The sequence below is a fragment of the Chinchilla lanigera genome, unplaced genomic scaffold, assembly GCF_000276665.1.
Source record: "Chinchilla lanigera isolate Chin_1 unplaced genomic scaffold, ChiLan1.0 scaffold00029, whole genome shotgun sequence".
NCBI lineage: Eukaryota > Metazoa > Chordata > Mammalia > Rodentia > Chinchillidae > Chinchilla > Chinchilla lanigera.
The window spans coordinates 9,635,194-9,650,593 of record NW_004955430.1 but is presented as its reverse complement, the minus strand read 5'-3'; the positions used below and the strand labels follow the sequence as shown (position 1 = coordinate 9,650,593).

Here is a 15,400-nt window from a genome sequence, read left to right as displayed (position 1 = left end):
GGAGCCTTAATTAAATGCTGTATTGTACTTGTATTATTACCAAAGAATTTTCACCAAACTTTGATAATAAGTATTCTATTTTATTAAATTACAGGTTTCTACTTTCCTTTGTTTTCAAAATAAATTATTTTTATAATATTTAGAATATTGTTCAGCAATTATTTGAAGTCATATGAATCTGATCAGGCTATGTTATGTAGTCATTATATTGGTACTACTAGAAAAATTTACCTATTGATTTATTCATTTTAACCCTTTCTAGCCAAATTACTTTTAAAATGACAGCTAATATTATATTTCTCATTTTTCTTTCTTTTGGAGCTGTTTAGATTTGCAGGTTCTCTGTAAATCTATTCCGTTTTTATCATGTGAAAGAGCACTTTCTTATTTAGCACATAGTTAATGTCCATAGATTTTATATATTGGATCTCATCTTTCTTAGTCATATGGTGGGAAGTTCATGGAATTTGTGTCAGAGACCCCAGAATGAATTCTAGCTAATTATACTGTAGTCATGGGAAGATTATTTTCCTCATCTTTCTCCTTAATTTCTTTTTCTGTAAAATGGGAATAAGCTTAGTAATGACCTCACAGGCTTTTTGTGGATTAATGAGTGCCAAGTTGAGTATTCCTTATCTAAAATGCTTGAGACCTGAAGCATTTCCAATTTCTGAATTTTTTTTCAAATTTCAGAATTTTTCATACAGTTTATCAGTTGACCATTTGTAATCCAAAAATTCAGCATCCAAAATCAGAAACTTTTGGAACATCGTGTAAATGCTCCAAAGTTTATATTTTGTTTTTTTGTATTGAAGATCCTCAGTATGTATAGTAATGGTAGAGATTATATAGGTGTTCAGTTTAAAGCATTACATAAATGTCAATAAATATTATCACTAATATTTAGATGAACTGGGTATGTACAGACCCATGAGTATGTCTGCTTGCATACCCCAAGACCTTCTGGGGCTTTACTTGTGTGTTCCATTGCTAGTTCAACTCTTAGCAACTCTATTACAACGTTAAGGCCTCTGGCTTCCTGACGTTCATCCTTTTCCATGTCCCAAACACTAGATAATTAGATGATATGGACTGCTATTAAATTACACCATCTACCAGATGAAAGTTGCTATTTTAAATTAAAAATAATTCATAAATTCTCATGTGTTCAAAGTTCAACAAACCTTTAACTAATTACTAGTTAACTGTTCTAGTCTACACACTTTAACTAATTGTAGGGCACAGCTTGGAAGGTAAGGCATCATGTAGGTTATCTTGCGTAGCCCATTAATCCAACAATAACCCATTTTTTTATAGGGAAGATACTCTCAAAGGTGTCAGGTGGCAGTGTTTGATTTCTCTAGTATCTCTTTCAGAAAGTAGAGCACCACTATGCTGACATATAGGAGGCACACAATAAATATTTGAATAAAACAAAGAAGGAATTTTCTCTTTAGTCACTGTTAGTAAAACAGACTTTATAAAAACAACATGTATGATATATATAGCTAACCAAACAGTAAAGTTTCCTCTTCAGAAAAATACATCGCAACTTTTAAAACCTGAGAGCTTCAGATTGGTGTGTCTAATAAGATTGATGATAATCCATCTCTCCATAGTTATTAAGTGGAAATGCTGCAGTCACACTCTCAGAGGTCATAAGGACCAGATTGTTTAAAAGAAATAGAAGACAAGAGGGGAGAATTAACCTGATGGCAAACCCAAATAAAAGCTTGCTTATCATTTTGTTTACTTAGCTCAAGTATTTCTGCTTCATTGTATAACAAAGTTATTTCTTGAAAGCTACGTTGTCATTTAATTTTATATTTTCTAGGTGTTTGTCTTATAAAAATACAAGATACATAAATGCATACGGAGCTAATTTTTTCTTTAAGCTTATTTCCACTGATATATTTTAATTAAGTTGTAAGCCTAAGATTCAGGGTCAGCAACTAGGAGAATCTATTATTCATAGTAGACAGGGAAGATTGCATATCTATTTCCCTTGAAGAATTTCCTGTGGCTGTCACCTGGTTTAGAGGAAGTTTACTTACCTTCTCTGTCTAAATGTTATGGCAAAGAATGTAGCCTTTAAGGTAAAGCAGTTAGTCATATTTTAAATCCACCTAATTGCTTAATCACAAAAGCTGAATAGCTTGAATAATTTTACTGCTTTGTGTCTCTTAAAGGCATTACATAATGGAAAAATCCATGTTTTTAATCCAGTGTTTAAAGCAACTGATAATAAAACAAGAATTCAACTCAAAAATGTACACGGTGTTACTTGTTCATTAACACTTCTGATAAATATTTTGGTTTTTAAAGCATACATTTATTGTCTGCTGTATTCTAGCCTGGACCTTTGCCTTGAGGAAATTAGAATGGCAAATAACACAAAGTTCAGCGATCACAGCATGTATATTTTCCTCTGATGGGAAAGAGTGAGACAACATGCATATACAGTTAAAGAGCAATTGTTGAGGTAATAATTATTCTGAAGAGTAAGATAGAGGTAGAATAGCTAGAGAGAAAACTATTTTGGGAAGAGAGACCAGAGAAGACATCAGAGAAAATAGCATTTGAGCAGAGATACAGAAAATTTTTGAAGGTGGGCCATGTGAAGATCTAGAAGAACATTCCTGGCAGAGAAAATAGCTAGTACAAGCTCCCTCAGCAAAAATGAACTGTGTTGAGAAGAACGAAATTAAAGGCAGGTGGCGGAGGCAGAACCAAGTGGCGTAAAGACAGAAATCTGAGCAGAGGGCAAAGGCCAATCTGTCTTGTGGAACATAGCAAGAAATACGGATTTTATTTCAGTTGCAGTGGAAGTTGTTGGAGGATATTGAACCAGGGGCATGATGTCTAACAAGATACTTCTGGCTGCTTTGCAGCAGGCTCAATATGGATGTAAGAAGGGAAGGTGGATAGCAGCTAGGAGTCTAGTGCAGTATTCTAAGTTAAGTAAATTATTGTCTCTGACTACAAGTGAGGTAATAAAGGGAGTTAAGAGTAGATAAGGATGTGTGTGTGTGTGTGTGTGTGTGTGTGTGTGTGTGTTTATTTATTTATTTATTTTGGGGGAGCGGCGATTTTTTTTGTTTGTTTTTTTCTGGTACCGGGAATCAAACTCACGGCCTCGCTCTTGCCAGGCAGGCGCTGTGCCGCTGAGCTAAATCCCCAGCCCCCAAGGATATATATTTTGTATTTTTAAATACAAATCAGGGGGTCATTCTATGTAATTTTCTTACATTTATCTGTTCTATTTCCGTTTTACTGCTTTTTCCATTACTTTTTGCCTCCTGGCAGCCTCTTACTTGTTTAATTGCTGTTTTAGGATCTAGTATCTTTCCACATCCACTTCATGTGTTACTGACTAGTCACTCTTCTCAATGCAAATTTATAGCCTTGCTATTTGCATAATCTAAAACCTGTAATTCCCTGTGGCCTTCAGAAGAATGATTGTACCCAGCTTCCCTAACACACACACAGTTCTGTTTTAGACCAGTCTTTGGCATTATTTCATGACTGGTGATTTCCATTTTCCATGCTTTGAAATTTTGCATGTTCTCTTCTGTTGGACCCCTGCTTTCTTCCAGTGCTCCCCGTTGGATTCCTCACAAGCTTTGTTTTTAAGGCCTGAGTTTATCACCACTGTGTCCATGGTACATTTGCAGATCTTTACAATTATAAATGAATGGTGTTTATTATATAACATTTTCTTAACACTTTATAATGACATTACTTAATTTGGTTTGGCTATATTTATTTAGGTATATCTCCTAATACTTTTAGTGTATTTGTATAAATCCATTGAGGGTGCCAGGCACTGGTGACCAAGATAAATATGACTTATATCCTTAAAACTGTAAGGACAACTATTGTCATAGTAGCAGCAGTGTATATAAAAACTGTTGTTAGCCTTATCTTTCCAACTAGTGGTGAGCCCCTGTGGTACATGGGCCTACTCTTCTCTTAGTCTCATTGGAGTTTACCAGGTTGATGCTTTAATAAGTCATCACTAGTTATGAATCATAACAACCAGTGTTACTCAATTTCAGTTATATTCTGTAACAGCTTTTCAATCTTCAGAAACAGAAGCATACTTTTAAAAATACTCCTATAATCAACCTTATACTATGGGTTTAAACAAGATAATTTGATCTTACAAGCTATGTTTTTTGTGATTATTGAATTTATTTGATCTGAATGTGTCTCTATATTAAATATAATCTTCCTCTTAAATAATTTTATATTATTATATGCCACTAACCCCTTTTTGGCTCAAAGGATTTTACATTAATTTACTAACTCCATGTCTTAATAGAATTGTTAATGTTCCCATTTTTATTACTGAAAAATACCTAACAATCAAAAGGTGAATCAAGGAACTTCCAGTTTATTGGTTTTTTTAATTTAGGAATTGAACTATCTGTTTTGGACAAATTTTACCATGTTTCAGAAGCTTTAACATTAATACTGAATTTCAGTACTATTCAAAGTGAAGGGAAATAATGAGTTCACGATGGAATATCATTTCCATATTAAATGCCAAAGAAGTATGTTATTTGGTCTATCAAGGTCTATTTTAAAAATATATATACAGCATCTATAGCATCATTTGTGGATTAACATATTAAGCTGTTGCCAAATAGTCTCATCTTCAAATGTGTTCTCTTTCTCTCTTAAAAATGATTAAAATTCTTTATTTTATCCTTGTGCCTTTGACCATATTTAAAATGTATTTTAAATAAATTTGATTATCTATTGGATATGCTCATCTTTATCTTCAGTTTTTAGTATTTTTTAATTTCTAGTTATTGTGGTTAATTTTAGGTAGCTCACTTACTAGTTGATTATTGTTCCCAACCTGAATTTACATGATGTTGTTAGTTTTTTCTTTGTTTGTTTACAGATGCAGCTTTTGCATTTTAATTCTTCCCTTTTTTATAGTCTACAGGTAGGCCAAGAGTCAGGCCTACTTTAATTGGGCAAACTTTGTGTCCTTACTGTTTTTAAATCTTGCCATATGGAATTTTGAGGATTCATTAATGATTACTAAAATCGGGCTGGGGATTTAGCTCAGCGGCAAAAGTGCCTGCCTGGCAAGCGCAAGGTCCTGAGTTCGGTTCCCGGTACCGGAGAAAAACCAAAAAAAAAAAAAAAAAAAAAAAAAAAATGATTACTAAAATCTCTTTTAAAACTTTAGATGTGTGATATCCTGTTTGTTAGACATGAGGCACATGTAGCTATTTAAATTTAAATTAAGATTAAATAATTTTAAAATTTTAGTCTTCATTCACATTAACCACATTCAAGTGCTAATAGCTACTGTATTAGTGTGTGTAATTTCTGTGATTGCAGAAAGTTCTGTTGGACAGCACTATATAGATAATTAATTGTTGTTTTGTTTCTGTATACTACATGATATGAATATCTACATTTTATTTCCTTCTTGAGAAAACAGAAATTTTCATAGTGCTAAGTCTTCTCTAAAATTTTTGAGAAATGTAGTTCTTACGTTACACTGTAGTGTACAGCTGGTAACTTAGACTAGTGTTGAAAGTTTTTTATATGAGTGATATACAAAAGTGATTTTATAGAGTTTATTGATTTTTTTTTTAATTCAAAGACAGTCTTCCTCTGAGTTCTCATTTTGGCAGAAGTGCTCCCAGCCCTTTGGTCCATTGATTGTCACAATTTGCAAAGTTAAGATATCCTAAAGGGTATCTTTTGCAGAATTTCCTCCAAGCCCATTTTTATTTAAATAAGAAACAAACTCCTCAGGGAAAGGAGGATTTTACAAGCTATTTCAGAGCAGAATTGATTTTGGTGTGTGTTAATGCAGACAATCTGCCCAGTGTTAAAATGTTAAGGAGGAAAAAAAAATACAAGCTGCCGTATTCATGTGATCACACCAAAATAGCAGCTTGTATTTATATTTTCAGTCTCCTTGAGGTGGACTGCAGGCACACATGAATGAGTGGATGTACTTGGTGTTGTGTTGTGATTTTATTTAATGCAGGCAAAGTACATGCTTGTGCATGCACGACCAGCCCCCACATATGCACTTGTTCACAGCCGAGAAAGTGAAAACTACAACACAAGCCGCTCTCTAAGGGTTGTCAGCAACCCGTGTGTGTGTGTTTCTTAAATATTAAAGAGGGAGGAAAACAGATTTTGAGGAATACAAGAAATAGTTCTTTTATACAGTAGTGTATACTCCTTCCTCATCTCATACATAAGGTGAAAACAAAATAATTATTGTCATATATAGAGAATCAGAGCACCAAAAATATATATACAGCAGGAAAAGAAAAACTTGCATAAATATTCTAATACTAAATTTATTGAGACATCATGAGATTAATACAAGTTACTTCTGGCCTCTACAAGAGGTGATCAAAGTGGTGGTCATTAGCTTCCAGACATTTAATAGTATGGAGAACTGCTGAAACGTATATTCATTTATTTGGCAGACTGTGTGTGTGTGTGTGTGTGTGTGTGTGTGTGTGTGTGTGTGTGTGTTTATAATGGTTTTTTAGAAATACGTATTTTCTTATGCAGCTCTTGTTTTAAATAATATAATGTATTTCCCATTTGTTTCATATAAGCATTCAAATTCTTAGCATGCATTTATCCTAATGTATGACCTTTGTAAAAATCTTTAAATTTTTTCAGTATTTGAATGAAATACAGGTTTATTTGCTACAGAACACAGTTGTAGTGTGTTGATTAGCACCCAGTGTTCCCACTCTTTGGAATTTGCAAGCAGTAGTACATGGAAGGAGCTGTTATGTTACCTGAGCCACTGACTAGTAGAATATGGCTTTGAAATCTTATTTTAAATAACTGAGGGTTTGTTGTTTCTTTGTTTTTTTTTTTTTTTAAGTGCTCTTTGTGGTCTCAGTGTATACAATTATGATAAGATTAAAAAGCTAAGTTTTATGGGTGATAAAGTAATATCCCATTCTGAACTTCTGCCATTTTCCATAGCCTGTTTGTTAGTGGTACACAGTCTTTATTGAACATTCAAGGATATTTAGAATTGAATCTATTTTAGTACTTCATTGGTAATGCTTTATATTTCTTTTAAATGTTTTCTTAATGGTTTAACTATAAAATAAAATCTATATTTACAGTTAGGACATACTCTTGTACTTCACATATACATACGTATATATGTAATTTTTTACTTTCATAGTTTCCCCTGATTTTTCACTTTCATAGTTTGAGTAAAAGGTATTTTTTTTTTTTTGAGATGGGGAGACAGTAAGGTGGAGGATTTTATTATATAACTTAGAGTATTGCAGAATCAAAAAGAACTTTAGAGATGAAAACTTCTACTTAGAAGGTAATAATTGCTCTCTCTGAAATTCTAACCTAACCTTCCAACTTCCCACCATCCATCTTATCATAACAACTCTTCTGCTAAATCTTTTCTATTCTGCAGTGAGTTCAAACCCCCATATTCCTTGTCAGACTCTTGGAGATATTTCTTTTGTCATCTTGGGATGAATCCTGTACCTTTTCATCAAAATAGAGTCCTACTTTCTTTTCTTTGAATTTTAAAAATCAGGATTATTGTGATTTAGGTCTGGATGTCTCCTGAAAAGCCTCACGTGTTCAGAGGTGGGGCTCTTGGAAGTGACTAAATTATGGTGGCTCTGTGACTGATGTGCTGTTGGAAGTGGGGCCTGGTGGGAAGAGGTGGGGTTGTTACTAGGGCTGTGACCTGGAAGGCTGTATCTCCTCCAGCTGCTCCTTGCCTTCATGCTGTGAGAAGCTCTCCTCCACCCAGGCTCTCTACCATGCTCCTTCTTCTGGATCCAGGTGACCATTGGTGGAGGATTTTTACGTTTGTGTTCATTAAAGAAATTATCCTGTGTTTCTCTTTTTTGGTTGGGTTCTTTTCCATTTTTAGAATTAGGGTAATGACTTTGGAAATACTGCTTCCCTTTTGATTTCATTAAATTGTTGGTGGAGTATTGGTGTTAGATCTTCTCTAAAGTTCTTATAGAATTCAGCAATGAAGCCATTGGGACCTGGGATTTTCTTAGTTGCTAGTTTAGTACTTCTTCAGTTTCACTATTTTTATATCATATTGGTTCAGCTTTAATAATTCATATGTATCTAGAAATTTATCCGTTTCTTCTGAATTTCCCATTTTATTAGAATACAGGTTCCGGATTTGTATATTCTAATGCAGTGTGTTTTTCAACTTTGGGAGTTGTATTTACAGTTTTTTGTTTCTGGGACAAAATGTGTGACAGGTACACCTTAAAGGAGGAAATGACTTATTTGGGCTATGGTTTCAAAGGGTTCAGTTTTTCGTCAGCTGGTTCTAAGGCAGGATCATCATGGTATTAGCAAACCTACCAAGTTTGAGCACATGTATGTTTATCAGCTCTTCCCTTTGCTTTCTTCTTCTTTCTACTGTAAATAATAAGAATATACAGCAGATACAGTAGCATCTTTGACCCTCTGTATATCTGCTAAGCTAGATCGCCTAGTTAGTTAAATACATTTTCTGTTTTTTATAAGACCTGAGGCTACTATGTTGTCAGACTTTCTGCCACTACATATTGTGAACCGTTCTTCATTTTTTTCTGTGTTTTCCCCATTTTCATTTAATTCCTCACTGAGAGCCTCCTCCTGGCCTGTCTTTACCTAGCAGTCTCTTTCACACCCTTTAATCCTTAACTGACAGTCTCTTAAAGGTTCTTCTACCTAAGTCCTCTGTACACTTTTTGCAACACATTTAAGTTACTGCTTTTAATAGTGCTTCACTTTCAGATTTCAAAACATCCATTAATTATCTTTCACTATATAAATAAATCAACCAAAATTTAGTGGCTTAGAACAATACTCATTTATTATTTCATAGTTGCTGCAAATCAGTAGCATAGGAGCAGCTTAGCTGGGAATGTCTGTCTTAGGGGTCTAGTCTGAAACTGGAGTTTCCAGGCATGATAGTTTGAGTAGGGCTGGAGAGAATCCATACTTGTTCCTACTCATGTTGATCTTTCCATGGAACTACCCAAGTGTCCTCCTCTGGAGAAAGTGATCCAAAAAAGGGAATGAGGAAGAAGCTATGTCATTTATGCCAAACCTCACAAAGGAGGTGTAACAAAAAATTTATAGATGTAATAAAAAACCCACTATAGTTTGCATATTCCTTTCCTAGATCTCTCCAGTGGTCTTTTCCATTCTATCCAACTGGAGGGAAAGTGTGTACAGGGACCTGCCAAGTGTGTGGTGGAGTACATTTTGTGTTCACATATATCTTCAACTTTCATTCCATTTGTCAACACAGCTAATTAAAGAGGAAGCTGGGAAATTAAATCTAACTAGGTGCCTAGAAAGAACAGAAAATAATTTTAATTGAATAGAGAGAATGGTAAATTCATCCACACAGGAAGAAAAAGGACTTTGTGTGTCTGTTTCTATTGTATATCCCATTGTTCTTCTTGCAGTTTTCGTTTAATTTTTCAGTTTTCTTTAATAAAACAATTAACCACAGTAAAATATTATAACTATTTTGGTGTTTCATAGTATATGACAGAGTAGTCATCAGCTCATTTTAATTTTTAGATAAATGCTTCTTTTGACTTTCCATTTTTGAAATGCAGGCATAACATCACTTATTGTTTCTTAACGACCTTCTGTGCTTCTTTGTCCTAGTGCCTGATTGTAAACCCTCACCAAGGTCTTTATTTTTTCCTTTGGGGCATCTTGTTGAATACTTGTGCTTTCAGTAATTCATCTGAGCACAATGCTTTGTCTGTTTTAATACTTCTAATTACCTAATTATATACTATAATGCAGTGAACAAAGCCCTTTATCATTTAACTCTTTTTTTAACCCTTTTCTTTCTTAAGAAATATTCTTTCTCTCTTTGTTGTCTGAGAAATTCTTCATGATAGATATCCCAAATATTTGTCTGACTTTCCTTTATTGTCTGTATTGTGATAGACCATTAGGTGGATGTCTTTAGAACTATCCCATCAGACACTTGGGTTCCAGGTTATTCGGTGATCTAAAGTTGATGTTTAGCTGCCCTCTGTCCCTCACTTCCTGATTCATTTCTGCACACTGCTGTCACATGAGGAAATACCTAAAAGGCAAATACTGTAGAATAGTCTATTTGTTATAAGTTGTCTTTTGTGACAGAAGTAGGGTCATTCTATCATTAATTGATCTTAGTGTAATCAGTAAACACCAGTATCCATGAAACAGACAACAGAAATGAATAAAAATTTTTAAATCAGGGAAAATTGAATTTCAGAGTAGTTAAGTATTGCAGAAAATTGTTTCTTATTCAAATATTTTAGATAATAAAAGGGAGAAAAATTATAGAATTATAATTTTTCCATTTTGTGAATACTAATAAGTAGATAGAGGTAGCAGTCACATGTGGTTGCTAGTACATAAAGAGAGACATGCCTATGTTATGTGCCTCATGATGGAAGTCCACAGCACGAACTGCTTTGGCTATGTATGGCTTCCTTTTAAACCACCCCAAAGCTTAAAAGAATACTGTTGTTGATTAGTCTACAACTTTGACAAGTTTCAACAAAGATGGCTTATCTCTGTTCCACATGGTGTTAACTGAGGCAGTTTGAAGACTGGAATTATCACTTGCATGTCTGGTTATTGAATCTGGTTTCAGTTGAGGCCTTCTCTGGATCTCTGGCTGGAGCATTCCACATGACTTTTCCATATAGCTGCTTAACCTTCCTTACAGCATAGCTGCCTGTTTGATGGACTGGCTTAGAAAGAGAGAGCTAGATATAACCTGTGTCATAGAATCACTTCTGCATTTAGTTTGTGACAAACTAGTCACTAAACCTAGTGCATGTTCAAAGAGAGGAAAATTACTCTTCTGCTTTCTTATGGGCATTTGTGAGCATATTCTCAAACCTTCATAATTTAAGCTTTAAAGAATTTTGCTGAAATTTGAACTAGACTCTGGTTAAGTCTTGAGATCTAGTTACCAATATATAGGAAATACAAGTGGAGAGGGATGTGTTAAATAACACAGTGGAGGGGCTGGGGATTTAGCTCAGCGGCAAAGCACCTGCCTGGGAAGCGCAAGGTGGTGAGTTCGGTCCCTGGTACCGGAGAAAAGCCAAACAAACAAACAAACAAACAAATAAATAAATAAATACATACATACATACATACATACATAAATAACACAGTGGAGGTATGATAAATAAAATTAAGAATTTGAGGGGCTGGGGATTTAGCTCAGCGGCAAAAGCACCTGCCTAGCAAGCGCAAGGTCGTGAGTTCGGTTCCCGGTACCAGAGAAAAACAAAAACAAAAACAACAACAAGAATTTGGAAGTTTCTACACGATTAAAAAATCTGGTTTCTTTAAAAAAACATTTCAAGGAAGAAAATTACAAATCTATGTAAAGGAATCTTAAAGGCATATCAATGTATTAGTGGATATTGAGAAACATTGACAAATGGCAGTGGACTGAAAGATATTTCTTAGATTTTGAATACCATATTAAAAATTTTAGAAAAATCACAGAAATTTAAATATTGACTATATTAAGTACTGGGTTATTTTTATTAGCAATAGTGTTATAATGTTGCTATAGTTAGATTTTCAAAGTTCTTTTAGATATACAGTATACATAATATTTATAGTGATATCCTATTGTTTTTATAGATTTGATAATTATATTTTGGTATAATTATGGTCCTTCAAATCATGGGTATTCTAATTTTTAATTATATGTTGACAAGTTTCTTCACTGCTGGTAGGAATGCAGACTGGTGAAACCACTGTGGAAATCAGTTTGGAGATTCCTCAGCAAACGAGGTCTAGAGGTCCCATTCAACCCAGCTATTGCCTTTCTGGATATTTTCCCAGAAGATCTAAAAGCATCATATCACAGCAATATATGTGCACCCATGTTTATAGCAGTGCAATTTGTAATTACTAAATTGTGGAAGCAACCCAAATGTCTATCTGCTGAGGAATGGATAAAAAAATTGTGGTACTTTTATATAATGGAATATTACTCAACTATAAGGAAAGATAAACTCAAGGCTTTTACAAGTAAATGGTCACAACCAGAGACCATACTCATAAGGGAGATAAACCAGTCCTCCACGTGTAAGCAACAGATTGTCTCACTAGTGTACTAACCTGAAAGAGTGAATAAAAATTAGGAGGTATAACAGACATTGTGAAACGAAAGGAAAATGCTCAAAAGTGAAGAGCAACTGGGGGGAGGAAAAAGAGGAAAGAAGGGGAAATTATGTATATATGTATATACAGGATAGCTAACGTAGTTGTACTATTGACTTCTATTGCTTTACTGAAAGGAACAGTTAATGATTAATTATTTCATCAATCTTACATGTCTCTTTGTTTTCCTGAGAAACCACTTTGAAGATATCAATACGTAATACAACAACCATTGTTAATTTCCTACCTCTTTGTCTGTAACTTTGTATTGCTTGTATTGTTTTTATGATATTTTATAAATGGATGTCTATTAATACGTTTTCCTTCTTTTATTTTTAAAATAAATCAAAAAAATTTTAAGCCCCCCCAATTGTATATATTTATAAGATACAAAGTGATGCATTAATATAATATGGAATGATTAACAACTAACTTACCATCATCTCAAAATTTAATATTTTTTATGATGAGAACATTTGAGATTTACCCTTTCTGGTGTTAATATATATCATACTCAAAATATTAGCTATATTCACCATACTGTGTAATATATCTAAAAATAAATCAAACTTATTCCTCCCATCTGAGGCTTTAAGCCCCTTGATGATCATCTCCTCATTTCTTGTACCCCGCCTGTGTTAACCACTGCTCTATAGTCTGGTTTAATGAGTTCCGTTGCTGTAGATTTCACATACAAGTTAGAACTTGCAATATTTGTTTATCTGCATTGCTTTATCAGTTGGCATGATGTTTACCAATTTCACCCACATTGTTGTGAATGGCAAGATTTCTTCCTACTTTTAAAGACTGAATAGTATTCCATTTAAATTCTCATCAGCAGTGTACAAGTGTTCCCTTCTCTCCAGAATCTCACTAGCATTTGCTTTTGATCTTTTTGATAATAGCCATTGTTTCCCTCACATTGTTAAGAGTTCTTCATTTTGAATATTAATTCCTTATCAGATATATGGCTTGAAAATATGTTCTCTTATTGTGTAGGTTGTCTCTGTACTCCTGTTTGTTTTGCTATGTAGAAGGATTTTATTTTATTTGGTGCTGAGAATTAACCCAGAGCCTGGTATATACTAAGTGTACACTCTACCTCTAAACTGTCCCCTTAGCTCCCAAAGCATTATTTGCTTGCTTGTTTGTTTCTTTGTGTGTGTTTGAGACAGAGCCTCACTAAGTTGCCCAGGCTAGGCTTGTGATCTTCCTGTGTCAGGCTTCCAGAAAGCATGTGCCACCACATTCAGATCCAGAAGTTTTCATTTTTGATGTAATCCCATTTTTCGTTTTTGCTTTTGTGGCCTGTGCTTTGGAGATTAAATCTAAAAAAAAAAAAAAAAAAATTACCCATACCAGTATAGTTTTTCTTCTCTTTTCTTCTAGTAGTTTTGTGGTTTCAGGTTTTATGGTTAAATCTAGCCCATTTTGAGTCAATTTTATATGTAGTGTAAAATAAGGGTCCACTTTCATTCTTTTGCATATAGATATCTAGTTTTTCCAGCATCGTTTATTGACAAGACTTTTTCCCATTGTACAAAATATGACCAAAACACAAGATATATTTAAATTTTAAGAAATTTATTGCTGTAAAAGATACATTACTACCAATCTCCCTCAAATCCTTCCCTCTCACATTGAACACACTCATCTCTTCATTTTTGCCACTTTCTGAAGCAGTTCAGAAGTCCTTTCTCCTTGAGAGCTTTAGTTGTGCTGTCATGGCTGCCTCAATATCCTGAATCAGTTGAAAACATTTACGTTTCATGGTTATGTTGACTTCGGGGAATAGCTTGAAGTTACACAGTACCAGATGCAGTGAATACAGTAGATAAGGACACACTGTAATGTTTTATGAGCCTGCCTTTGGATGGCACTTGGCAGCAGTATTCACTGATTTTTTTTTCTTTTTATCATACCTCATAAAGATATGAAAGAGGACTTCCAGATCTGCTTCAAAAAGTGGCAAGAACAATGAGATAAGTGTGTTTAAAGTGAGGAAGATACTTGATGGGGATTCATGTCAATGTGTCTTTTACTATAATAGTTTTGAAAATCTAAACGCACAGCGTATCTTTTGATCAACCTTTGTATATTCTTGGCATCACTGTCAAAAGTCAGTTGACCATGAATGTGTTTGTTCATTTCTGTGTTTTCTGTTCTCTTGCATTGGTTGATGTATGTTTGTGTACCAGTGTCATCCTGCTTTGTTGTTTAGTTTGAAAGCAACTAGTTTGATACCTCCAACTGTATTTCTTATGTTCATGGTTGCCTTGGCTGTTCAGATTATTTTGTGGTTCCATATGAATTGTTGGATTGGGGCAGGGATTCATTGTGGTTCCATGTGAATTTTTGGATTGGATTGCATTGGAAATATAGGTTGCTTTGGTTAAGATCGTCATTTTAAAGAAGTCTTACAATCTGTGAGCACAGAATACCTTTCCATTTATTTGTGTCCTCTATGGTTTCTTGTAGAATGCTTTATAGTTTTTTATATAGAGAGCTTTCTCTTCCTTGTTTACCCTTGGTTCCTCCTTTTAGGTGACGTATACCCGTACCATAATTTTCTAATGAAAATATTTACTTTAGCCAAAGGGCAGCCAGCTGTGCGTCTCAGTAGCTGCACTAGGGGAGTACAGGAATCAATGTGTTCACCCACTTGATAGATGAACAGCAAGGTGTATGCACATGTGTCAAAGTATCAGCAGGTGAGTTTTTACCCACCTTATGCTTTCATGTTACCTTTCTATGTATTTATAATTTGTTTTATTAAAGGTATTCCTTTAATTTTTCTTGTAGAATTAGCCCAATTCAATACAATGTCCATGAAAATCTACTTCTACAATTTTGGGAGGAGTTTAAAAGTTAGTCTTCAGGTAACTCAGCTACTGATAATTTGGATCATGTATGTAAAGAAGTTGTGACAGTGAGATGGAGAAAAATATAACAGATACAGAAGTAAGAGTGAAGACCTTTACATGAAATGAATGAACACATTTACATGAGGATGAAACAATAATGTAAATAAATATTTGACTAGTCATAATGCTATAAAATGATCACGAATACCTGAACGCTCCAATGTTAGAACTAGGTTGGAAAATGAAACTAGGTTCTTCCCAGGGGTGAAACTTATTGGATGGAATGCCAGAACTACACCTCAATGTTGGAAATTGTTTTCAATGGACAA

At 34.2% G+C, this 15,400-nt stretch overlaps 1 protein-coding gene across 4 annotated transcripts in view; it reads left to right on the top strand.

The window, feature by feature from the left end:
* Tbc1d5 (TBC1 domain family, member 5) overlaps window positions 1–15,400 on the top strand; it is a 554,846-nt gene that overhangs the window by 316,117 nt on the left and 223,329 nt on the right. The window lies entirely within an intron of this gene.